The sequence below is a fragment of the Silene latifolia genome, chromosome Y (assembly GCF_048544455.1).
Source record: "Silene latifolia isolate original U9 population chromosome Y, ASM4854445v1, whole genome shotgun sequence".
Taxonomy (NCBI): Eukaryota; Viridiplantae; Streptophyta; class Magnoliopsida; order Caryophyllales; family Caryophyllaceae; genus Silene; species Silene latifolia.
In genome coordinates this window covers 263,849,702-263,874,660 of record NC_133538.1, presented here as the reverse complement: position 1 = coordinate 263,874,660, position 24,959 = coordinate 263,849,702, and the positions used below count along the sequence as shown (strand labels likewise).

The window sequence follows — 24,959 nt, the reverse complement described above, 5'->3', positions numbered from 1 at the left end:
AGAACACCCTATGATCCTAGTGTACCATTGTGTAAAAACTTGGGCAAGAGTGTTTCCCAAGAAGAGTATGCTAAAATCCTAGGAAGTGTCATGTTTTTAATGAACTGTACTCGACCAGATATTGCTTATGCGGTTAGTAGACTGAGTCATTATACACATAACCCTAGTACTGAACACTGAAATGCTCTTCGTCGTTTACTAAAATACCTAAAAGGAACAGTTGACTTATGTTTGCATTATGGTAAATTTTCTGCTGTGTTAGAAGGATATTGTGATGCGAATCAAGCGGTGTAACGATGAGATTTGTTCTACTAGTGGTTATGTCTTTACCATGGGTGGAGGTGCTATATCGTGGAAGTCCTCTAAACAGACTTGTATCGCACGCTCCACCATGGAATCTGAGTTCATGGCTCTTGAGTTGGCAGGACAATAGGCTGAATGGTTGAAAAACCTTTTAGCTGATATACCAGTGTGGGGCGGACGGCTAACACCGGTCTCCCTGCACTGTCACTCGCAGGCTGCTATTGGTGTTGCAAAAAATAGTGTCTACAATTCGAAAAAGAGACATATTCAAATAAGGCACGCTGCAGTTAGACAACTCCAAGACAATGGAGTGATTGCTTTGGACTATGTGAAGTCCGAAAACAATCTTGATGATCCCTTTACTAAAGGGCTGGCTAGGAGACTAGTCATTGATACGTCGAGGGGAATGAGGCTTATGTCCTTAGGTCAAGAGTGATACTTGACTAGGTCTAAAGCTTCTATTCCTATGGCGTTATATGATTCATAGCCTTTATGGTGGTGCTTTTGAGACGCACTTGATGGATCATACACCAGGTTGGACTTAGGTCCTTAATGACTCATGTGAGAAGTGCTACTGAGAAGCACTTGAGTCACCTACGTAGGTGTAACGATCATTAGACTATGAGAAGTTTTCTGAACACATCTATTAGTACCGAGGTAAACGCATAGCTCTAAAAGAGCGCGTTGCATTTCGCGGAACGATCTTAGTCTGAAGGTATGATATGTGTTGTGGGGGGTATCGACCGAAGCTCAGCTAGGAATTCAAATCGCAAGATATTCTCTCGTTGTAAGTAAGTTATTTCCTCATTTCACTAAAGTGTCAATTCAAATCGAAAGAAATTGATACCTAAGTATCCAATTCTTCATTTACCCACAAATTTCTTTTCTTTGCTTTTCTTCGCCATCTGTGGGGCATATTTGGAATTGATGGCTGGTAAAGCCACTTGGTTTTTCCAAGTTTCCATTTCTTTGTCCCACATCGGTGGGTGAAGAATAGTTTGGTTAGTTTATATTAACTAGTGTACTCCACTAGTTAATTGGGTGGACCAAGGAGGCTTTTGTTGGGATTATTGGGCCAGTGGGTTTGGGTCCAAACACACACGCGCGCGCACTGGCCCGGCCTGGCTCGATCTCGGGCTTAGGTTTGGGTTTGGGTAGAGCACCTGCGGTGCGGGCCAAAGGCCCCTTTTTATCTTTTTGCTCTTGTGTGTTTATGGGCTTGTTTTTGTGTTAACAGTCAGTCAACATGACTGTTAGTGGGAGAGAGTCTTACTCCCCTTTTCGTGGTTTGTTGCCTGCGGTTTAGGAACACGTTTTTGTTCCTCTACCTGCTCTTATTTCCTATAAATAGAGCAACAGGAACACACTACAGAACACAAAAACAATCACTCTACTCTCTTCTTTCTCCTCTTCTCTTCTTATATTTCTGGGTAATGATAATTATTTTCGTTCCAAGTCTCATTGTTTCGAGTGGGCGAAACTGAGTGGAGACTGTAGTGTTATCCTTGGGGAACTACCGGCACTATATGATCGCCACCACGGTCGTACCGGAATATAGTTTTCAAGGCAGTGGCTCCCTTACCACGGCACTACAAATCGGGTTATATCTCTTCTGTTTTTTCTTGCTTTTCATTGTTACTGCATAGTTTACTCCAACAAAAAGTAATGGTTAAGAAAGAAGAACAAATGATTTATGGTATGTGGAGCTAAGTGAAGCTAGTAACAACCATATGCAAGGATGCTCAATTCCCAAAACTATTCCCAAAATTTTTGATACAAATCATAAGAATGCTCTCCAAAATATATGAATAAGACATGAGATTATTTTGGGAGCTAAGAAGTATTTTGAAAGATAATGCTCACCAACTTCTTCTTCTCTTTCAAAATCATAAACCATGCTTCTCTTTTTTTTTTTCATTTCATGCTTCTTCTTGGAAATATGATCTTCTTGAATAAGTTGATCACGGCACGGCCATCGTTTGTTGGAGTATCAATTACCTCTATCCATTTAGAGACATAATCAACGGCAACCAAAATATAGTGATTCCCTTTTGATGAAGGAAATGTTCCTTTATAATCAATTCCCCAGACTAATGACCGCTCTTGGAACACCAAACCTTGGAAATATGATCTTCTTGAATAAGTTGATCACGGCACGGCCATCGTTTGTTGGAGTATCAATTACCTCTATCCATTTAGAGACATAATCAACGGCAACCAAAATATAGTGATTCCCTTTTGATGAAGGAAATGTTCCTTTATAATCAATTCCCCAAACATCAAATACCTCCACTTCCAAGATACCATTTAAAGGCATCTCGTGCCTCCTTGATATAGAACCTATCCTTTGGCAAGCATCACAAGCCATCACGAAATCTTAAGCATCTTGGAACATGGTTGGCCAATAGAAGCCGGATTGCAACACCTTTGCAACGGTCTTGGATGGTCCATGATGACCACCATAAGGAGAAGAATGGCATCCTTCTAACACCCCTTTCATATCCCAATTTGGGATACATCTCTGGAATAGCCCGTCGGAGCAATATTTTAATAGATATGGATCGTCCCATAGGAAGAACTTGGCATCATGTAAGAACTTCTTCCTTTGTTGATATAAAAGGTTAGGTGGCAACTCCCTTCTAACTAGATAGTTGGCTATGTCGGCATACCAAGGAGTATTAGCTTCCAACATCATCAAGGTATCATCCGCGAAGGAATCATCAATATGTAATACAATACCTTCATCATTAAACTTCAAACGGGATAGGTGATCGGCAACAACATTTTCGGCCCCCTTCTTATCTTTAATCTCAAGATCAAATTCTTGCAAGAGCAAGATCCATCGTATCAATCTTAGCTTAGCTTCTTGTTTGGCTAGGAGGTGCTTTAGTGCGGTGATGCGTGCATTTTATATAGGTATTTTATACTTCATTTGCACGAATTCCGATGCATATTTAGTAGTGTTTAGCTACAAATGTCCTCCGAATTGTCTACTTTGGTTTCTCTTGTCTTATTTGAGGGAATGAACCAAAGAGAAGCTAAATCAAGCTTAATACATGTCCCTATGCATTCATTTAAGAGAGGAGTTGAGTCAGAGCTTTAAGACTACTATTTTGAGATGCGCAAAGAAGTAAGATAGCTAGGTGAGCAAAGGAAGAACTTCAAATTACTATTGCCTATTTTGAAGAGCCATATCTCGAGTTATGAAACTTATTTTCAGGTTATTCCAATTCGAGATGAAAGCATGTCCTCTTAGCTTTCCAACGCCACCGGAAACACCCTGTTTTCCCATGTAACGAAGAAATGGCAGCCATTTGAAGTTCAGTGCGCGAAGTAGGAATTATGCGCTGGAAACCACTCGATCGAGTAGAATAGTGTTCGATCGAGTAGTTTAAGTCCTCAATCGAATTGCTTATTTTATATAGTGTTCGATCGAGTAGTTTTTCTACTCGATCGAGAGGTTTTGCTATAATTTACTCGATAGAGGAGTTTTAAACCACTCGATTGAGTACTTTTCTATCTGCCGCAAGGTTTTAATATCGTATTAGGTTAATAATTGTCTTTCCTATAAATAGGAAAGACGACATGAGGTTTTAGGATCACTTCATACATTAATCTTTTCCCTTTTTCTCTGTTCAACGTTGCTTTTCTCTCTACTTCCCGGATCTCTTAATCTGTAATTCATCGTTTTATTCTTTTTCTCTCTTTTACTCTCTCCTTATTTTGTAATGCTTATTATTCCTTTACTCTTTCGCTCTTGTTCTATCACTGTTATGACTAGATAATTTAATTGCTAGGATTTAGGGGATTCGATGAATTATTGTTAGTTGCTAATTAGGTTTACAGATCTTTCGTTGTTATCATGTCTTTGTTGTTAACCACTGCCATTAATTATAACTAGCTATTTGAATCGATGCACTTAGCTTAATTAACTTTGGTAAGCCTTGACCTAGACCGGAAGGTTAGAAGGGGTGAAACCTGCCGTGAACAATAGGATGCTTTAGTGAGGGCAGAAGCTAAGCTAATAGTATTTTAGAGAGAATTGAGATCGGAAGGAGATTTTCGTTGCCCCTTCGACCGACACATCAACTAATCTGTGACCTTAGCTGCAATTAACTGACATTCATTGATGAATCGACAATCCTAGTTTTCCTTCCTCTCTTATTAATTCCTCTTAACCTTTTCTCTTGCCTTAATCTCATTAGTTTAGTTAAATCAATTAAAATCCCCATCATGTGACCATAGATAGACCGAATAGACAAGTAGATAGTGACCGCCTCCCTGTGGAGATCGACCCTACTTACCGCTGACTTCTGTTAGTAGTATATGGGTATTTATTTTTGGTACCTGACGACGGTATTAAATTTTGGTGTCGTTGTCGGGGAGGCAACTATTTTATTTACTTATTTCTTTTTGTCTGTCTTTAGCCTCAAGGAATTTATTCCTTGAGGCAGTTCACATCTTTTTATCAAGTGTTGTTTTGATAGGCCTTACAAGTCCTACCTAGACAGTTCTAGGTAAAAGATCGTCAAAGGGAAGGCTCGAGTACCTTTGACCTCCACGTATGTTCCATCCTATGGCGCAGCAGGTGGTTTACCATAAGAGATGTGGTGTTGCTGAGCACAATGCCACTGTTTGTTTGGTAGGGAACTATTATGTTTGCTCGTTTAAGCAGCGTAGACAAGCCAGCCAACCTTTTGCAATTGTGCCGCCACATCCGCTTTATCAACGGGGCTATAAAAAGCCCCCATTCATTTGGCCACCGCAACAACAAGTTCCTCCTCCTGATAGACAGAAAGAAGAGATTGCGGAACTTCAATCTTTGATCAAGACACTTACATTTAAAATGCAAGAGTATGATAGATATACGTCCGCTGAAATCGACGGCCTTGAGTCTCAAATAGCTCAGTTAGCCGCTGAGACGACCTTTAGGCACGCAGAGAGTGGTCTTACCCATGAAGGACCCGAATTGCCTATCGACGCTGATGATTTGTATGACTCGGAATGCGATTATCTATCTGAAAAATGAAGCAAGCTACGAAGATTTTTGCGCTGCACTAGAACAATCACTCGACCGAGCTAGTAATAGTGTTCGATCGAGTGAAATATCTGAGGAAGTGTTCGATCGAACAAAAAATTTTACTCTATCGAACAGCAACTATAAGGAAGATCTCGATCGAGCATGTTCTTGTGTTCGATCGAGTAAAAATCAAGAGGAAAGCTCTCGATCGGGTTCTGTCTTTACTCGATCGACTACTTTGGCCATGGAGAGCAATGATCTGTCACTTGGGTCCGTTTTGGATGATGAATTTGCTAAAGACAATGGTTATGGTGAATCTCCATTTTTCAAATCCGAGCTGGACACGCTAGAGGCTGCGATTTATGGGACAGAACCCACCAAAGATTGTAACGAGAAGGTAGCTGAGTCAGCGATTGTTCCTAGCATGGAGGAGGTAAAATAATCTTTTGTCAATGATTCTGACGTTAGGGGTGACCGACCTGAGGTAGTTAATGATAATTTTATTATGTTTGATAATAAAATACCTCATTTGACTTATGTTTTTTGTTTTGATGCTCTACCCCCTCCCGGTGAGACGAATATGTTGTGCGGAAGCGTGAATATCCCGTGTTGGGCCTCTGCTGCATCTGTGTCCACAACCCATAATAGTACGATATTGTCCGCTTTGAGCCAAGCCCTCACGGATTTACTCTTGGACTCCTTCCCAAAAGGCCTCGTACTATTATATTTTCTGGACACTTATAAAGATGATCTTCTATCTTTATTCTACCGATGTGGGACAAGGGTTTGCACCCTAACAATCCTCCCCTAAAACCAAGGACCATCATCTTGAGTCGGACCTTGACCTCCATGGAGGACTCTCCCACTCTACAGCCCCAACTTTTAGACACCCGAAACATCACAAGTCTTGATAACCTCCCCTTAGCCGACACACCATGCTACCACGAGCCGTCCATGTGCCCTTCTTGGAGATTTGCTACACATGCATATCGAACATCCTCTGCATCCAATATACCCTGGACCGGGTCCGTAACTTCAGAAGTCCTAGAACACAAACGGTCTCGGCATCCAACCCGGAAAGGACCCACGGACTGTGACACCCAACCTGATAAGGGTTCACCTGATCAACAGTTCTAGTACACAAATGGTCTTTTGTCCCACAAGACCTATGACGCCTTTCATCCATTTAACCCTGGATTGGGCTTGCTCAAGGACTCACCCCGAGTTAGGAGTTCCATGACTTACAGTGTATAACTTCAAGTCTTGGGCCTGCTAATGAATCCTCGTGTCTAGCCCAAGTCGAACCTTGGGCTCTGATACCACTTGTTGTGCGGAAGCGTGAATACCTCGTGTTGGGCCTCTGCTGCATCGGTGTCCACTGTCCATAATAGTACGATATTGTCCGCTTTGGGCCAAGCTCTCACGGATTTAATCTTGGGCTTGTTGATGCATCCTCGTGTCTAGCCCAAGTCGAACCTTGGGCTCTAATACCACTTGTTGTGCGGAAGCGTGAATATCCCGTGTTGGGCCTCTGCTGCATCTGTGTCCACAACCTATAATAGTACGATATTGTCCGCTTTGGGCCAAGCCCTCACGGATTTATTCTTGGGCTCCTTCCCAAAAGGCCTTGTACTATTATATTTTCTGGACACTTATAAAGATGATCTTCCATCTTTATTCTACCGATGTGGGACAAGGGTTTACACCCTAACAATAGGTATCAGAGCACTTGTTGTGCGGAAGCGTGAATACCTCGTGTTAGGCCTCTGCTGGATCGGTGTCCACTGTCTATAATAGTACGATATTGTCCGCTTTGGGCCAAGCCCTCACGGATTTACTCTTGGGCTTGTTGATGCATCCTCGTGTCTAGCCCAAGTCGAACCTTGGGCTCTGATACCGCTTGTTGTGCGGAAGCGTGAATATCCCGTATTGGGCCTCTGCTGCATCTGTGTCCACAACCGATAATAGTACGATATTGTCCGCTTTGGGCCAAGCCCTCACGGATTTACTCTTGGGCTCCTTCCCAAAAGGCCTCGTACTATTATATTTTCTGGACACTTATAAAGATGATCTTCCATCTTTATTCTACCGATGTGGGACAAGGGTTTGCACCCTAACAGAATAAGTTAACGATTTTTCACCATACTTGTCACCAGAAATTTGTTAAACTGAGACGGTACCATAGATTACCTTTAAATGCTCCCAAGCTCTCTTATTTTCCACTGACGGATAATTTGAGCTTTTATATTCCGCCCATAGCTGGAGGGCAGAATTACTTTATGGATAAATTTGGGAGCTGTCATAGCAAATTAGTTAGGCTCAAATGGTTGCATGTTTTAATTTCCTATTTTATTTTTATATTATGGGGCTACTTACATTTTTGTGTAGCACATGCGCAGTTATTTGATCGATTGCTGCGTGCCTTGAGCTGTTTTGACTAGGGTCAATTGGATTTGCTGACTGAAAGAAAAGATGGTCGAGCTGGGACCTGTCTGAAACTAGCGCTGTCCGGGAGGCAACCCGGAGTTTAATTTTTAGTTGATTTACATTTCAGTTTTTGTATGTGTAATAATTGGTTTTTAAACCATAGACTCTGCGGAACAATTTAGGCTTGGTCTTTTGTCGTATTTGTAGTTGCTATTCGCGTCTTTTGCAGGTATTTCACTGAGGCCTAGGAGTTCGAGCATTAGGGAGCTCTTGTCCGAGAACAATTCTACTCGATCGAGTACTCAACTCCCTCGATCGAATGATTCTTCTTCTCGATTGAGCATCCACAAATAATGACCATTCAATCGAGACCTTTTGTAGCCCATTCCACTCGATCGAGTCCTTTTCCCTCTCGATCGAGTAGATTTGTTCTAATTAGCTTCTTGTGACGCTGTTCTGCAGCCGTTAGCGACCTCCCATGTTGCTGGCTGGTTTGTGGAGGTCCCTACTTCGCGTTATCTTGTGAGTTTTCCGCATCTACACTCTCTCTTTTTTAAGTTTACATTTCCTTTCCCTATTTTTGGGTACAACGAGGGCATTGTACGGTTTGGTTTGGGGAGGTTATGCATCCATATCTGTGTCTACATATTATTTTTATTGCACTTCTGTTATCACGTTTAATTTCCGTATGCATTGTTGTTTATTTTCATAAAAATCAAAAATCTCATAAAAAAATAGAAAATTCAAAAAATTTCACGTTTATTTTTGCATATAGGTTGAGTTGCAATGGTATATTTCCGTGATGACACTACACTTTAACTTGTCTTGTCACTTGAGCCTTGCATCTAATTAACAGTTATTAGTTTAGTCTTGCGCATATCTACGAGTTAATGTCAAAAATATAACTGACTGTGTAGACTTGACTTGATAAATTGGCAACCTACTTTACAATTTCTGAGTTTTAGAGCCATATAACTGGTGACATTCATGACCTGTTCATGTAGAAATTGAAAGTAGTACTCCTTGCATAACATGTTTATCACTTTTGCACGTTTGTGAAATTCGATTTCTTGTCAATTGCATACATTTGGGTTAGTGGTTGGTGTCACATGCAGGGAGGTGCTTGCAAATTTTCCCCTTTCTTTCATTTTCACCCATTTAGCTTTACTTTAGCCAAATATAGCCTTTTTGACCCACTAGCTACACCCAAAATTTAGCCTGCCTGACAAGCTAGTTTAGTGTGACTTTTATGGTATATTCATCCTTGTTGCGAGTTTGGCCTGTTTTTATCTGTTTGGAGTTGGTGGAAATGAGGAAGAATAAGAAAAAAAAAAGAGAAAAAAATGATGAAACAGAAGAAGGAAGAAAGAAGCAAAAAGATAAAGTTGAGTTGTTTGAAAAATAAAGAGACCGACTGTGTTTATTTCTACCTTGTGACGGTCTCACTCCTCTGTTTTATTCATATCTTTTTGAGGAGATAGTGTTTTGGGTAGTGAGTTTTGTGCCAAAGAAGGGCACTTGTGCTTTATTTTCTAGACAGCTGAGATTCGGATGGTCTTATATGGTCCTGTTTAGGAGCTAGCTTGACGTTTTACCTTCACATTTCCATAACTTGTTTTGCCTTTTCTCACTTGTAACCTCATTTTCCCATATCATTTGTAAGACCTCGGCTGTGACGGACCTTGATTGGTTGGAATGTATGTATGGTACTTGAATCGTCTATCATTTGTGTTGCATGCATGTTATGTAGGTCGCAGTCTAAGTGAGTGACTGTTTTCTCTTTCTCTCTCATACATATACTTTCACCCTTTGCTTCATGAGAGAATAGTGACCCGTGAGAGTCCGATTTTAACGATCTTGCAAGGTCGACAGGTCAGCTTATTTATAGACATCATATAACTCGTTTGCATATTGACTGTTGTAGCTATAACTGTTAATTTTTTAGTGCATTACATGGTTTAAGTGGATAAGTGATAGCTAGCTCTGAGTTTTCTTTTCCGTTCTATTAGTTTTGCATATAGTTTGCTTGGGGACAAGTAAAGGTTTGGTTTTGGGAGATTTGATTCGTGCATTTCATATAGGTATTTTATACTTCATTTGCACGCATTCTGATGCATATTTAGTAGTGTTTAGCTACAAATGTCCCCTGAATTGTCTACTTTGGTTTCTCTTGTCTTATTTGCAGGAATGAATCAAAGAGAAATTAAATCAAGCTTAATACATGTCCCTATGCATGCACTTAGGAAAGGAGTTGAGTCGGAGCTTTAAGACTACTATTTTGAGATGCCCAAAGAAGTAAGATAGCTAGGCGAGCAAAGGAAGAACTTCAAATTACTATTGCCTAATTTTAAGAGCCATATCTCTAGTTCTACAACTGATTTTCAGGTGATTCTAATTGGAGATGAAAGCTTGTCCTCTTAACTTACCAACGCCACCAGAAACGCACTGTTTTCCCAAGTAACGAAGAAATGGCAGCCGTTTGAAGTTCAGTGCGCTAAGCATGAATTATGCGCTGGAAACCACTCGATCGAGTAGAATAGTGTTCGATCGAGTAGTTTTCTACTCAATCGAGAGGATTTGCTATAATTTACTCAATAGAGGAGTTTAAACCACTCGATCGAGTACTTTTCTATCTGCCGCAAGGTTTTAATATCGTATTAGGTTAATAATTGTCTTTCCTATAAATAGGAAATACGACATGAGGTTTTAGGATCACTTCATACATTAATCTTTTCCCTTTTTCTCTGTTCAACGTTGCTTTTCTCTCTACTTCCCGGATCTCTTAATCTGTAATTCTTCCTTTTATTCTTTTTCTCTCTTTTACTCTCTCCTTATTTTGTAATGCTTATTATTCCTTTATTCTTTCGCTCTTGTTCTATCACTGTTATGACTAGCTAATTTAATTGCTAGGATTTAGGGGATTCGATGAATTATTGTTAGTTGCTAATTAGGTTTACAGATCTTTTGTTGTTATCATGTCTTTGTTGTTAATCACTGCCATTAATTATAACTAGTTATTTGAATCGATGCACTTAGCTTAATTAACCTTGGTAAGCCTTGACCTAGACCGGAAGGTTGGAAGGGGTGACACCTGCAGTGAACAATAGGATGCTTTAGTGAGGGCAGAAGCTAAGCTAATAGTATTTTAGGGCGAATTGAGACCGGAAGGAGATTTTCGTTGCCCCTTAGACCGACACATCGACTGATATGTGACCTTAGCTGCAATTAATTGACATTCATTGATGAACCGACAAACCTAGTTTTGCTTACTCTCTTATTAATTCCTCTTAACCTTTTCTCTTGCCTTAATCTCATTAGTTTAGTTAAATCAATTAAAACCCCCATCCTGTGACCATAGACAGACCGAATAGACGAGTAGATAGTGACCGCCTCTGATGCGTGTCTTTTATATGATGTTTTACATCCCATTTTACACGCATTTCAGAGCTCATTCATGTAGTTTATGCTACATTTCTCCCTATTTCCGTCTACTTTCGTGTTTTTGTACTTTATTGCGAAATGTGAAGAATCCAAATGAAATCAAGCTAAATCCATCCCCGAGTATGCTGCATTGCATTTTGACGTGAAGTATCCACTTAAGGAACGAGCTTGGCGCGCATTTCAAGGCCCAAAAGACAAATCCACGAGATTATAAAAGTCAAGTAGCGGCTCAAGCGATCGATCGACCGCTACCATCGGTCGATCGACCAACATGCGGTTCCGAGAAGCTATCAGACATCGAAGATCGATCGATCGACCACTACCATCGGTCGATCGACCAATCTGCTATCCTGCATTTAGAATTAAAAGACCGAGAAAGCGCAAGCCTATTATGTTTAGGTTTTGATAATAAGTTGTTACGTATGTTGGCTATATAACGTAACCTAGAACATCAGAATAAGTATTCAGTTTTGATTCCGGATCTTCCCTAAGTTTTTACACAGTAATATTTAGTTTTATAATTAGGGTTTGGAATATTGATTAGCATTGGAATTTTCGTTCTTATTCTCAATCGTTCCTCTGCAATCTCGGTATTTTTCTGCCTTATTTCGATTTATCCTTATTTCATTGTTAGTATAGAATTGCTAGTTAGTATCCAAAGCCAATTATCGTTTATCGCTATTTGTTATTTGAATACTTCAAGCATGAATTCAATAGTTCATATTGTTATTGTTGTTTTTATCAGTACCATGAGTAGCTAGATTAATTGTGCTAGGATGTAAGCGAATTATAGCGTAGGCGGCGTAGTATTGTTTTGGACTGAATTCGCGTGTCAGTCGATCGACCGCCATACCTGGTCGATCGACTGACCACGTGAGGTTACCTTTCGTTTTAATTTATTTTAATGTTGTATTTAACGAATCGAATGCATGCGACCAGTTAGATGCTTGTTTTATAACTGACCCATTAGATCGAAAGATAGGGACAGTTGTTAGACCACCAATTAAAATGACTAAACTCGTGTCTTTGAGATCGAAAGATAGGTATAGTTTAGACCGTTAGTCACTTTTCAGGATGAGAGTCAGTATTAATGATATTAGGGACTTATAGCGAGATCGAAAGATGCTATCTGTTAAGAGTGGACCGAGAGGACCTCTTGTTTTTCTGCCTCACATGTGTTTGATTCTGACCGACTTAGTATGCTGTCGCCGAAGCTATAATGAACCGACCATCCTAGTACCCCCCCTCTTTATATGTTTAATCCGTCTTTTTAGTTTATCGTCTTTATTTACTCTTAGCTATAGACCAATTCAACTCAACCCCTACACTCGTTACCTTAGACTAGAATTAGACAGCTAGAAATTACGTCTGCCTCCTTGTGGTTCGACCCTGTTACCACTAGCCTAGGTTAGTCTTAATAGGAAATTATAAATCTTATTTTTGGTACTCACAACGACGGGTATCAGCCTCCCTGTGGAGATCGACCCTACTTACCGCTGACTTCTGTTAGTAGTATCTAGGTATTTATTTTTGGTACCTGACGACGGTATCATGCGGCATGATTGGCATGAACAATTACTTTGGAACCGATCAAGTAAGAGCGGAATTTATCTAAGGCATAGACAATGGCAAGTAGCTATTTCTCCGTGGTGGCATAGTTAATTTGAGCCGCATCCAAGGTTTTGCTAGCATAGTATATAGCATGGAGAACCTTATCCTTTCGTTGTCCTAGCACGGCACCTACCGCATAGTCACTTGCATCACACATGAGCTTGAATGGCAAGATCCAATCCGGTGATTGGACGATGGGTGCGGAAACCAAAGCCTTATTGATCCTATGAAAAGACTCAAGAAATCATTAGTAAACACAAAGGGAGCATCTTTTAAAAGAAGCTCTGTAAGGGGTTTTGCAATCTTAGAAAAGTCTTTAATAAAATGGCGGTAGAATCCCACATGGCCTATGAAACTCCTTACACTCTTCACATTTATCGGTGGGGGTATTTGCTCAATAACTTGGACCTTAGCATGGTCCACTTCAATCCCTCTTTCTGAGATAATATGACCAAGTACCACTCCTTCATTCACCATGAAGTGGCACTTTTCCCAATTCAGCATCAAGTCAACCTCTTCACAACACTTCAATACTTTAGACAAGTTAGCCAAACATGCATCAAAAGAAGAACCATAGACACTATAACCATCCATAAACACCTCCATGATAGACTCAATAAAGTCGGAAAAGATGCTTATCATGCAACGTTTGAAAGTGGCGGGGGATTACAAAGACCAAAAGGCATTCTACGGTAAGCAAAAGTACCATAGGGACATGTAAATGTGGTCTTCTCTTGGTCATCTGGGTGAATGAGTATTTGAAAGAACCAGAAATAACCATCTAGATAGCAAAACTACTTGTGACATGCCAACCGCTCCAACATTTAGTCAATAAAAGGCAATGGGTAGTGGTCTTTCTTGGTGGTTAAATTTAGCCTCCTATAGTCAATACACATTCTCCAACCCGTCACAGTTCTAGTTGGAATGACTTCATTTTTATCATTTTTGACTACGGTGGTTCCTCCTTTCTTAGGAACCACCTGGACCGGACTTACCCATTTAGAATCGAAAATTGCATAAATAATTCCTGCATCCAACAATTTAATCACTTCCTTTTTGACCACTTCTTGCATATTAGGATTTAGTCGTCTTTGACCTTAGACACATGGTTTATGATCTTCCTCAAGATGGATTCTATGCATGCAAAATTCGAGGCTTATGCCTTTTAAATCATCAAGTTTGTATCCAATTGCTTTCTTGAGAGACTTTAAAATATGAAGCAAAGAAGACAATAGACTCTCACTGAATTTAGCACTAACAATTACCGGACACATCTCCTCATCATCTAGAAAAGCATACTTCAAATTGGAGGGGAGGGGTTTAAGTTCGGGTTTTTGTACCTCAAGGTCTTAAGGTGTAGAAACCAAACATATAAAGTGCGAGCTTTCCTCCAATGATAGCTCTTCTCCATCCAATTCATGCTCCAAAGCATCTATCTCCTCATTTCCAATCTCATCATCACCTGCAAATGATTCCAATAGCAAGAGTGCCTCCAAAGGATCTTTAGACAAAGATCGAGGTATAGAGTCTTCTGTGACAATGTCAACAACATCCAAAACATCAATAGAATAACAAGACTCTTCTATCATTTAACTCTTCATGGCACTATTCAAATTGTATGTGACCTTATCGTCACTCACTTCCAATGTGATTTTACCATTCTTGACATCAATTACCGCACCCGCGGTATGTAAAAAGGGTCTTCCCAAAATGATTGGGATGTGGGCATCTTCGGCCATGTCAAGAACAATAAAATCAATCGAACTGAAAAACTTACCAACCTTCACGGGAACATCCTCCAAAACTCCCAAAGGGCGTTTTATGGAACGATCCGCCATTTGCAATGTGACACTAGTACATTTTAAGACTTCCATATTAAGCTTAGCACAAATAGAGTAAGAAATTACACTCACACTAGCACCTAAATCACATATAGCTTTATCATTTTGATAGGTGCCAATTGTGCATGGAATGGAAAAGCTACCGGGATCTTTTAACTTAGGAGCGGACTTGTTTTGCAAAAGAGCACTACACTCGGCAGCGAAGGCTATTGTTTTAACTTCGTCTTAGTTAAAATGTCTTTCATGAACTTAGTATAAGACGGAATTTGAGTAAATAATTCGGTAAATGGAACGGTTACCTGGAGATTCTTCACAACTTCCATGAACTTACCAAATTGAGAATTCTTTTGATGCTTTGCCAATCTATGAGGGAAAGGCACTTTCACTTTTTCCGGCAACTTTGTTTCAACATCCTTCTTTGGAGGAGCATCCTCCACATCTTTGACTTCTTCAACCACAATCAGATCATCCACCTTCTTTGGAATATCCTCACCTTTCTTACCATTAGGAGAAATCTCCAACTCAACAAGTACATCCTCATCTTCCTTAGGCATGGGCGGCTCATCATATTTCGTACCACTTCTCAAGGTGATGGCATTGAGGGTAGCATATGGTTGCTCACCTTGAGGTGGTAATTGACCCGTTTTCCTTTGAGAGCTTGATAAGGCTAGTTGAGCCATTTGTTGCTCTAACATCTTGATTGCGGCATTGTGAGATTGATTACTCTTTTGTAGTCGAGCCAACATTTCCGATTGGGTCTTAGCCATTTACATTACCAAGGCCTCAAGTTTACCCCCATCCCCCAGTTGTTTTGTTGGCCATTTTGAGGTGGTGGACCTTGATTTTGTTGGTAATTTTGTTGAGGTGGCCTTTGTTGTTGGTTTTGATTTTGATAACCTGGTGGGGAATTATACTTTTATTGTTGAGGGCCAGGGCCAAAGTTATTTTGTGGTTGGGGCACAAAATTTTGTTGGGTTGAGGGTTAAGCACATTGTTCCTTTTGTAAGACAAGTTCGGGTGAAATTTTGAGTTCGGTTTATAAACATTTGAAAACGTACCCGGTGGATAAGAACTTTGTCTAAAGGCTTGATAAGCACATAGCTCCTCCATAGTAGCTTGGCATAGAGCGGCATAATGACCCGCACCTCCGCAACCTTCACAAACAATGATTTGGCTAGTAGAGTACACGACATTAAGTTGTTGAAGAGAATCCCTAGCATCTCGTTCCGCCAATTATTGTTGCAGTAAGTCAATTTGAGCCAACAAGACGGGATTATCGAAAGATTCCTCCTTACCCTCGAGTGGCACACTTCGGGAATTGACATATTGTGCATCATGGATCGCCATGGATTCAATTGTGACATGAGCAATATCGGTGTCAATTTGATCAAACCGCCCATTGTTAGCGAAACCTAGAATCCTTCGGGACTCGGCACAACATCCATTGTAGAATGGTATAGCTAGGAACCAAGCATCCAACCCATGATGTGGGCATTGCCTTTGCAACTCCTTGTACCTCTCCCAAGCTTCATATAAGCTCTCAAGAGCTTGTTGACGGAATCCGGTGATTTGGCTCCTCAAAGTTTATGTTTTCTCCGGTGGAAAAAACTTTTGATAGAAAGCAAGAGCTAATGTCTCCCAATTTGTGATTCCCATGGCGGTGCAATCAAGGCTATTGATCCATAGCTTTGCCTTGTCCTTCAAAGAGAAAGGAAAAAATATTTCCCTAATTTGGGCTTGAGTGACACCCGTTTGACGAATCATGGAGCAATAGTCGCAAAAATTTTGCACATGCAAATTGGGATCTTCCAAAGGTCTTCCCTCAAATTGCTTTCTCTCCACGAGGCTAACGAAAGTCGGTTTGATCTCGAATTCCGGGGCGGTAATTTGAGTAGTTGTAACACCGGCGGGAAGCATAGCCGCGGTGGGCTTGGAATGATCGGCAAGTTTCACCATCTTTTTAGTTGGAGATGGTGGTGGTGGTGGAGATGATGAACTAGAAACCACCTCCTCTTCAAGAGCTTTAAGATCACTACTACAAAACTCGTTATGGACATCAGTTGATGGAGATCTGATTATTTAGAAAACTGATGTACAAATTATACACATCAATTGTTTGCAAAAAACTGATGTATTTATAATTATATGTACATCAGTTGCGTTAGAAAACATATGTCCATTATTTCTGATTTTAATGGACATGGGACATTAATAAAACCCATGTCTATATAAAAGTCAAGTACATCATATATAACATTTAACCGATGTACATCTACAGTAAAAATTATAGGCGCGAAAAATATTTGCCTCACCGCCAGATCACTTATAATTTCAAATACCAAAAAAAAAAGATCAATTATAATATAACCGATGTACATAACCATCACTTATCATCATATCATATATTTATCTAATGCAAAAGCCAAAGCCGCTAACATGGCATCACAAAATTTGATCTCAAGATGACATGTCAATTAATGAAACAACTAAGTTCAAAACACGAATATGGTAGCAAATTTAAAGCTTCCTATAATAAAAATGAATTTAAAATAAAATATTATGTATTCCCTATCTTCCTTAAAATATTTTAGTTGATTTTATAGTTAACTTATGAACAACTATAATAGTAATCCAAATATAAATTTTATATGAGCTTTTTTGAAAATTATTTTTCAAATACTTTTTTTCCAAATTATACGGGTGTAATCATTTCTGAAAGCATATACAGGATAAAGTTGGCTGAACTTATCAACTCGAGTAATTAGTGGAAAATGGAAATCATTCATTTTGAATGAACATATAAATGTTTTAAAGGTTTTAATAGCAGTATGGCTCAATACATATATATAACTAATTTTATCAATCTTGAATATATAATAATATACAGAGACTTAATTTTTGTTATAAAATATTTATTATAAAGTATTTGATCAAAAATAAAATTGGTGCTATTATATGCAATGATTACTCCTAACTTCAAATAGAATATAATTACTAAAAATTAATCAAATAAGTTAAAATAACGATACATTTACAAAATATCAAATTTTATATCAGTTAAAAACATATTTAAACCTGACTTATCTTCATCACAAAGCAATGAATTATGTTTTTTAGTTATTCGTATGTTTTACATAATTACATATAACTAGATTTCATGCCCGGGCGTTGCCCGGGTAATATCTTAATGGGGTTTCAAAATAATTATTATGTCGTTAACCATAAAAAAAAACTTTGCGTAATAGGTATATATATAGAGAATTACTCGAGTATGATTATTTTCAAGTAATCCTAAAGCCTGAAATTAGTTGACTTGGCTCGACACTATAATAAGCTCTTCGACACTACTTCCTCTGTTTTTAATGGTAAGACTAAATATTATGATATGTATACTTAATATGAAAGAACTTTTCGTAAGAAATTTAACGACACCATTTTAATTTATGTGTTGTACATTTTTGTAAATATTAAAGTCAAATTCTTATCTCAAAAATGCAAAAGGTCATATATAGCAAAACCGAGGAAGCTCTTTAGATTCTTTTCAGGTAATTGGTCTCATTATTCCTATCATCCTATGTCCTAGATTACATAATTATTGTAAAACTTTTCTTTTCAATAAAAATTAGTTAGTTTTTTTTTTTTTCAATTAGTTAGTTTTTATAAGTAGGATTCCTTAATAAAATCACGATTATTAATTCACGAACCACAAATTTGATGCGTTGGTCACAAATACAGGATACTCAATTGCTCATTACGTACTTACGTAGTATAGCATATATAATGTGGTAGATTGAAACAAAAATCAAAAATAAAACTGCATTCATTTGTTTCTCGAAAAATTAATAGCCTTGTGTACTTAGCCGTGTAGGTAAATCCATTAGGATAGATTGAAGATATGCATCATGGATGTGTCTATATATAGCACACTGTTCTTTAACCAACTCTTAGGGTGTGTTTGGATTGAATAATTTGGAGGGAAAAGAAAGGGAGGGGGAATAGGGGATTTAAAATCACTTGTTTGGATAGGAAATGAGGGTGAAGGGAAATGGAAGGGGAGAGATTTGGAGGGATCCAATTTCCTCCTCCAAGCTGTCAAAAAATCTTTCCACAATAATAAGCAAGATTTGGATGGAAATTATATCCAAACACCCACACCCCATTCCCCTCTCCTTCCCTTCTCTCCCTTTCCATTCCTTTCCTTCCCCTTCCCTCCACTTTTTGCTTATCCAAACACACCCTAAGGGTCCGTTTGGATACAATTTTAGGAGGGAAGGGGAGGGGAGGGGAGTGAGGGGAGGTAAAGGGAGGGGAGAGAGGGGCAAATGGGATGTGGGTGTTTGGATAACAAAAATTATGAAGGAAAATGGAAGGGGAGGAAGGAGGGAGATGAAGAATGGATGGAGGATTGAAGGATGTTGGTGGTATAATTAGAGTCCAAATAAAGTTTTCTTTCTAAATCTTGCCACCATTGGAAAGATTATAGTTTGTTCTATAGGAGGGAAAATAAGTCCTCTCATTTCTCTTTGAAATTAAATCTCTCCCTTTCCCTCCCCTCCCCTTCTCTCCAATTCCTTCAATCCAAACGGACCCTTAGTCTGTTAGTCATATACTCAACACTTCTTAAATCTTAACAATACAGTTTACGGCTAATTATAGCGTATTGCTTTTTTTTTTTTTTTTTTTTTTTAACAATCTTCTTAATTAAAATCTAAGATGGGGACGGTGGTGTCCGTCTTAATATTAAGATGGGTCGATAGATGATACCATATCACATAGAAGTATAAAACAAATTGTTTACTTTTACCTATGCGTTCTACTTTTGTCTTCGATCATGTAAACTAATCGACTTAATTTCAGTAAGATGTTTGATCAGATGCATAATAAGAATAATCGTATACATTGTCACACTAAAATAATACGGAGTAAAGGGTTATATTATCTCTTGATCAACTAATTCTTATCATCGTTCAATTTTAGTACAGTTCGAACAACATACTAAAATATTTCAGACCTCTCCTTTTATTATTCATCGTTCTTATAGATAGCTAATCTGAAGCATAAATTGCGGAGACATGGTCCATGGAGTAGAATGAAGCCATGAAGCATTATTTGATAGAAATGATAGAAAAAAAGGAGTCCTTGATTAAGAAAACTCCATCAAAATCTAATCATAGCTAACATAATATGATGTACCATATGTTTCTTCTTGGTTGCAAAATCGTCATGAGGTTTTTCTTATATGTTTCTTCTCCGTTGTGAACTTTGTAGCATTAAGATTTATAATTACTTTTTAATGTTTATTGTTATTAAATATATTTATATATATAGGGGTATAATATAACTCGCTCTCCCTCAATCGGTACAAATAAAAGGATTTTAGTATTTCTCTATTTTTCTATATATGACTTTCTCACATTTCGAGACACATATTTCTCTCTTCAATATCTCTCAAATTATATGATTAAATATAATGATATGTATACTCATTTGAAAGAATTTTTAATAAGAAATTTAATGGTATAATTTTTATAATTTTTTACCAAATATATTTTTGTAAATATTAAAGTCAAAAGCTCGCCTCGAAAAAACAAAACGTCATATAATAAAAAATGGAGGGAGTAGAACTAACCATAATTCTATAGTATAGTCAATTTTATTCACATGTTGATGTATATAGTTAAATCCGCTTCCCATCTGCAAAGTTAAAATAAATAATCAGATCACAATTATAGAAGCAAACTTCAAAATAACGAAATATATACATAATGGATAATCATGTAAGACGATATATTAGTAGGGCGCAGGTTGTTTGAAACAATAACAAAACATGTAAGGTGATCAAGCGTGACATTTTAATGTCAGTCTGTCTCATTGAAGACGATCACTATTCGTCACAAGCTGAAGACGGATAGTGGCCCTCTCACAAAATGCAAGTGGGTGGCAAGTGGGAGTATCCATTTCCTCCCACTTGCACTATTCATTTGCATTTTGTGAGAGTGACATTATCCGTCTTCAGCTTGTGACGAATAATGTCCGTCTTCAATAAGAATTTGTGTTTTAATGTAGGTATTTGCATATTTATAAAGCTATTTAAGCAAGAGTCTTAGTGAACGTCTAATTGTATGTATCCGAGTAAGATAAGAATTCTTTGTCTTTATAGTCTTTTAATATTAATTTCAATTTTAAGAATATAAGATAACTAACAAAATAAAATTAATATACAATTAGTGCAAAAGTTAATATTGATATTTATTCAACAAAAGCAATAGCCAATGAAATCGCTCCAAAACAATAACCAATGAAATCGCTCCAAAAGTTACTCTTTTAAGTATATATATTGATTGATATTGATTGATTGATATTGATATTGATTGATTGCTAATTGAGAGTTTTTATAGCTAATCCGTGAATTTTCACCGGTTTAAACCTAGTTATATTTTATAACCCTAGCTAATAACCCTCCCTCACTCTTATTTCATCATCAGGCGATCAAACATCAAAAAACAAAACACAGTCTTATCAACAAAACCTTCGTTCTCTTCAACGACACTCACAACCGTCGGCCGCCTCAAATCCACGTTGCCCATATCGTCACCGATAACACATTGTTATCGCCGACAACCAGCTTGTGACCCACAACAATTTCGCCGCAGTTTGTCAACTTCCAGTTCACAATCAGGTATCATTTTTTCTTTCAATTTTTTTTTCTTTTTTTAAAAAAATCGTCGAAATTTATTTTGTTTTCAAATATTTGGTTTCGTTTGTCACTGAATTTCGATTTTCTATCAGTTTGGATTTAGGGATTCAGTTATTATTATCATGTTAGGTACAATTATTAAGTTTTAGGGTTAGGGTTTTCAATTAAATTTCAGTCAATTGGGAGATAATTTGTTTTTTATCTACCGAGATTAGTTGAATAAGGATGTCACAAGGTGAGTGCCTTAGACATGGCTGCCTCAGGTGTCAACCTTAGGAAAATAGATGAAATTAACACATTTGAAGAATATTCCAATTCTTTGCTTGATTTCATGTCATCTCTGCCTGATTTTAGAAAGTCATTGTTATTGGACATAGCTTTGGTGGAATCAACATTGCTCTAACCATGGAATATTTCTCACTTAAGATTTCTGTTGTTGTTTTTCTCACTGCCCTTATGGCTAACACCATTCACCAACCATCTTTTGTTGTGGATAAGGTAATAATACGGAGTATAAGTACATATTTTATTTTCTTCTTTGAGTAAAGGGAGTCGTAAGGGACGATAATATTTAACTAAACCATGTCTTCTAGATTTTGAGCCTGACAGTCCCTAAAAAGGATGGTTTAATTACTAGATATTTTATTTTTGTTGTAAAGGGAAACTATGAAAGATGAAAAGAAGCTTGATGATAAATGGTGATAGTTAATAGGACAGATTGCGGTCGGGAGACATCATTTCTTAGGAATTTGCAATGTAAGTCCATTCTTTGTGTCCTCATTGAAGATAATGGATGATAATAAGTCAAAATTGGACCATGTTAATGAGATGGATGGAGTAGTTTAGATATGTGACAATGCTTGTATCACATTTTTTTTCGTTTCATGCTTGTAGCACATTTTTTTTCTCTTGGTACGTAGTACGGTAGTAGTACAAATTACTCTCTACTGTCTCCATTTTTTTTATACTAATTGAGTATTTGTTTATGGTTCAGATAATGAGTTGATGAGAAATAAATGGACCAACTTCTCCTGAACACCTTGTTGATTTTGATTTTGATGAAGATGGAGATCTTATTTTGCCTCGCCGCTCCAGTCAGTTCAATCCTTCCATCAATTTTATTTTCATCCTCACCCTCGTCAATTTTTGGACACTATGAAGCACAAATAAATGTTGAATATTGTATCTACCCTGCTTATTACTCCTTATCTTGTTTCCTCATGCTTTGTGCTTTTCTATTATGAATTTGCTTATGGTAGGTAATGTATCAGGCATTTGAGCCCAATAACATCGGAAGATTTATGATTGCTCTTTTGTGGGGCATAGTGGCTGATCGCCATGGTCGAAAGACTCTCATGCTTTGTGTTTTTTGTACTAGTGAATGATGAGTTTGTATGTTGATGATCATAACCATTTAGTGTATTAATGATTGAGAGCCTTGATCTTACTTATACTCTGGAAACAGTTTATACTCTTTTCAATAGGTTCTTGACCTGTGCGAAAGCTCTATGAAACTCGAAGTACTAGTTTTCTTAATTAGATGTATATTCAGATTTCAGAGATATATGAAGAAATGATAAAAGACCATTCATCATCGAACTGTCTGTAAACTGTTAAATCTCCCTTTAATCCACTTATGTAACTTGACAATCCTTTTTTTTATGTAGAATGGAGCAAAGGAATCCATCACCAAGCTTATCTCAGACCTGAAGCCTAAAGTTGGTGAGATTCTCTTACGCCTTCATCCTACTGCTGTTTAGTTTAATAGTATCTCTAGACGTCAGCCTTTTACATTGGCAAATTTGACTTACCATAGTATGTATGGCCCCAACTTGGTTAGCCTTAGTACTTTTTTGTAACATGTTATCAGTGGACGCTCTTCTGAATCTGTAGTTGGTCATCATTATCATCATCCGCACATGATTGCATATGAAGCCTTGAAACATGGACCTGTGGTTGAGAGTGTTCAGACACGAAACTTTCAAACATATATCATTCTTTCAAGTGGGTTTTAAAATGTGGTAGCTATTGTTAGTTTAAAAGAATAGAGCCCAACCATGAGCATGAGAGTGATGCTGCCATTTCTTCTCTAAGTCAACTCTGCAGGGGCTAAGGCCTAAAAGAGTGTTTCATATGCAGTGTTGAGTTCTGTATATAAATTCTTTGCTTTTTGTGTGGAATTTAATTAATCTGTGTTTTTATGTTTGTTTTGAACTTGGTAGTAATGTCACACAAAGTTACCTGTTTTTGGTGTTATTAATCTAGCTAATGCGATGTTGTTTGATGAGACTTTTTACTTTAGCAGTGAGTGAAAAATGGGTGATTTGTCAACTCTTTTTACTTGTATTATTTTTCGACAATTAAGAGACTCGGATATTATTTTTCGACAATTAGCCAAACGTTTTACCTAGGATACTAACTGATGCGTGCATTTTATATAGGTATTTTGTACATCATTTGCACGCATTCCAATGCATTTTGTGTAGTGTTTAGCTTCAAATGTCTCCCGAATAGTCTACTTTGGTTTGTCTTGTATTATTTGTAGGTATGAATCGGAAAGGAGCATAATCATCTTAATACATATCCCTATGCATGCATTTAGGAGATGAGTTGAGTCGGAGCTTGGAAACTACTAATTGTGATGCGCAAGGAAATAAGATAGCTAGGCGAGCAAAAGAAGAACTTCAAATTACTAGTGCCTAGTTTGAAGAGCCATATCTTGAGTTCTACAACTGATTTTCAGGTGATTCCAATTGGAGATGAAATCTTGTCATCTTAGCTTTCCAATGCCATCGGAAACGCTCTGTTTGCCCAAGTAACGAAGAAATGACAGCCGTTTGAAGTTCAGTGCGCGAAGCAGGAGTTATGCGCTGGAAACCACTCGATCGAGTAGAATGGTGTTCGATCGAGTAGTTTAAGTCCTCGATCGAATATCTTATTTTAGATAGTGTTCGATCGAGTAGGTTTTCTACTCGATCGAGAGGTTTTGCTATAATTTACTCGATAGAGGAGTTTTAAAGTACTCGATCGAGTACTTTTCTATCTGCCGCAATGTTTTAATATCGTTTAGGTTAATAATTATTTTTTCTATAAATAGGAAAGACATAATTAGGTTTAAAACTTTCTTTTTCTCTCTTCACCTCTTTTTCTCTTTTTCTCCCTTTTATAACCTGATACTGTTGCTCTCTTTTCCGGATCTTTATAAGTAATTCTCTCTTTACTCTCTTTAATTTGGAATGTTCTTTATTTCTTCAACTTTTGTTTTTGTTATGTTTATTCATAGCTAAATTCTCTTATGTTAGGATTAGGGATGCTATGGTAGTAGTAAAGTAACGATGTTGTAAATAGGCTAGACGATTTATTTGTGAGAATCTGTCACCATAGCAATATAACTGTAATCTGTTTAGTTGAGTGCACGCTTCTAAATAACTTTAATTTGAGTAACTTTGCTCCTGGATCGAAAGATTGGAACGAACAGACTTGCTATGAACAGTAGACTACCTAATGAGGGCGAAAGTTAAGTTAGTAGTAGTTTAGGGTGGATAGCGGACTAAAAGGACATTTCCCTTACCCTTCTCACAGTAGACTATCTAGGCTATGTATGATTGAGTTAGTAAAC

The 24,959-nt window shown here is 37.9% G+C and overlaps 1 long non-coding RNA gene and 1 other non-coding gene across 4 annotated transcripts; both read left to right on the top strand.

Annotated features, from left to right (window-relative positions):
* Nucleotides 1-16,120: 16,120 nt before the first annotated feature.
* Nucleotides 16,121-16,227, top strand: LOC141634572 (small nucleolar RNA R71). Its single transcript, XR_012539299.1, has one exon. It is a non-coding gene; the product is annotated as a small nucleolar RNA R71 (small nucleolar RNA).
* A 4,859-nt stretch (nucleotides 16,228-21,086) lies between these two features.
* Nucleotides 21,087-24,536, top strand: LOC141627011 (uncharacterized). 3 transcript variants are annotated; one of them, XR_012536575.1, is made up of 4 exons: nucleotides 21,087-21,322; nucleotides 22,000-22,096; nucleotides 22,335-22,434; nucleotides 23,008-24,536. It is a non-coding gene; the product is annotated as an uncharacterized LOC141627011 (long non-coding RNA). The 3 variants fall into 3 exon arrangements; XR_012536573.1 differs by lacking the exon at nucleotides 22,000-22,096; XR_012536574.1 differs by lacking the exon at nucleotides 22,000-22,096 and having other exon boundaries at nucleotides 22,335-22,824.
* The last annotated feature ends 423 nt before the right edge of the window (nucleotides 24,537-24,959 follow it).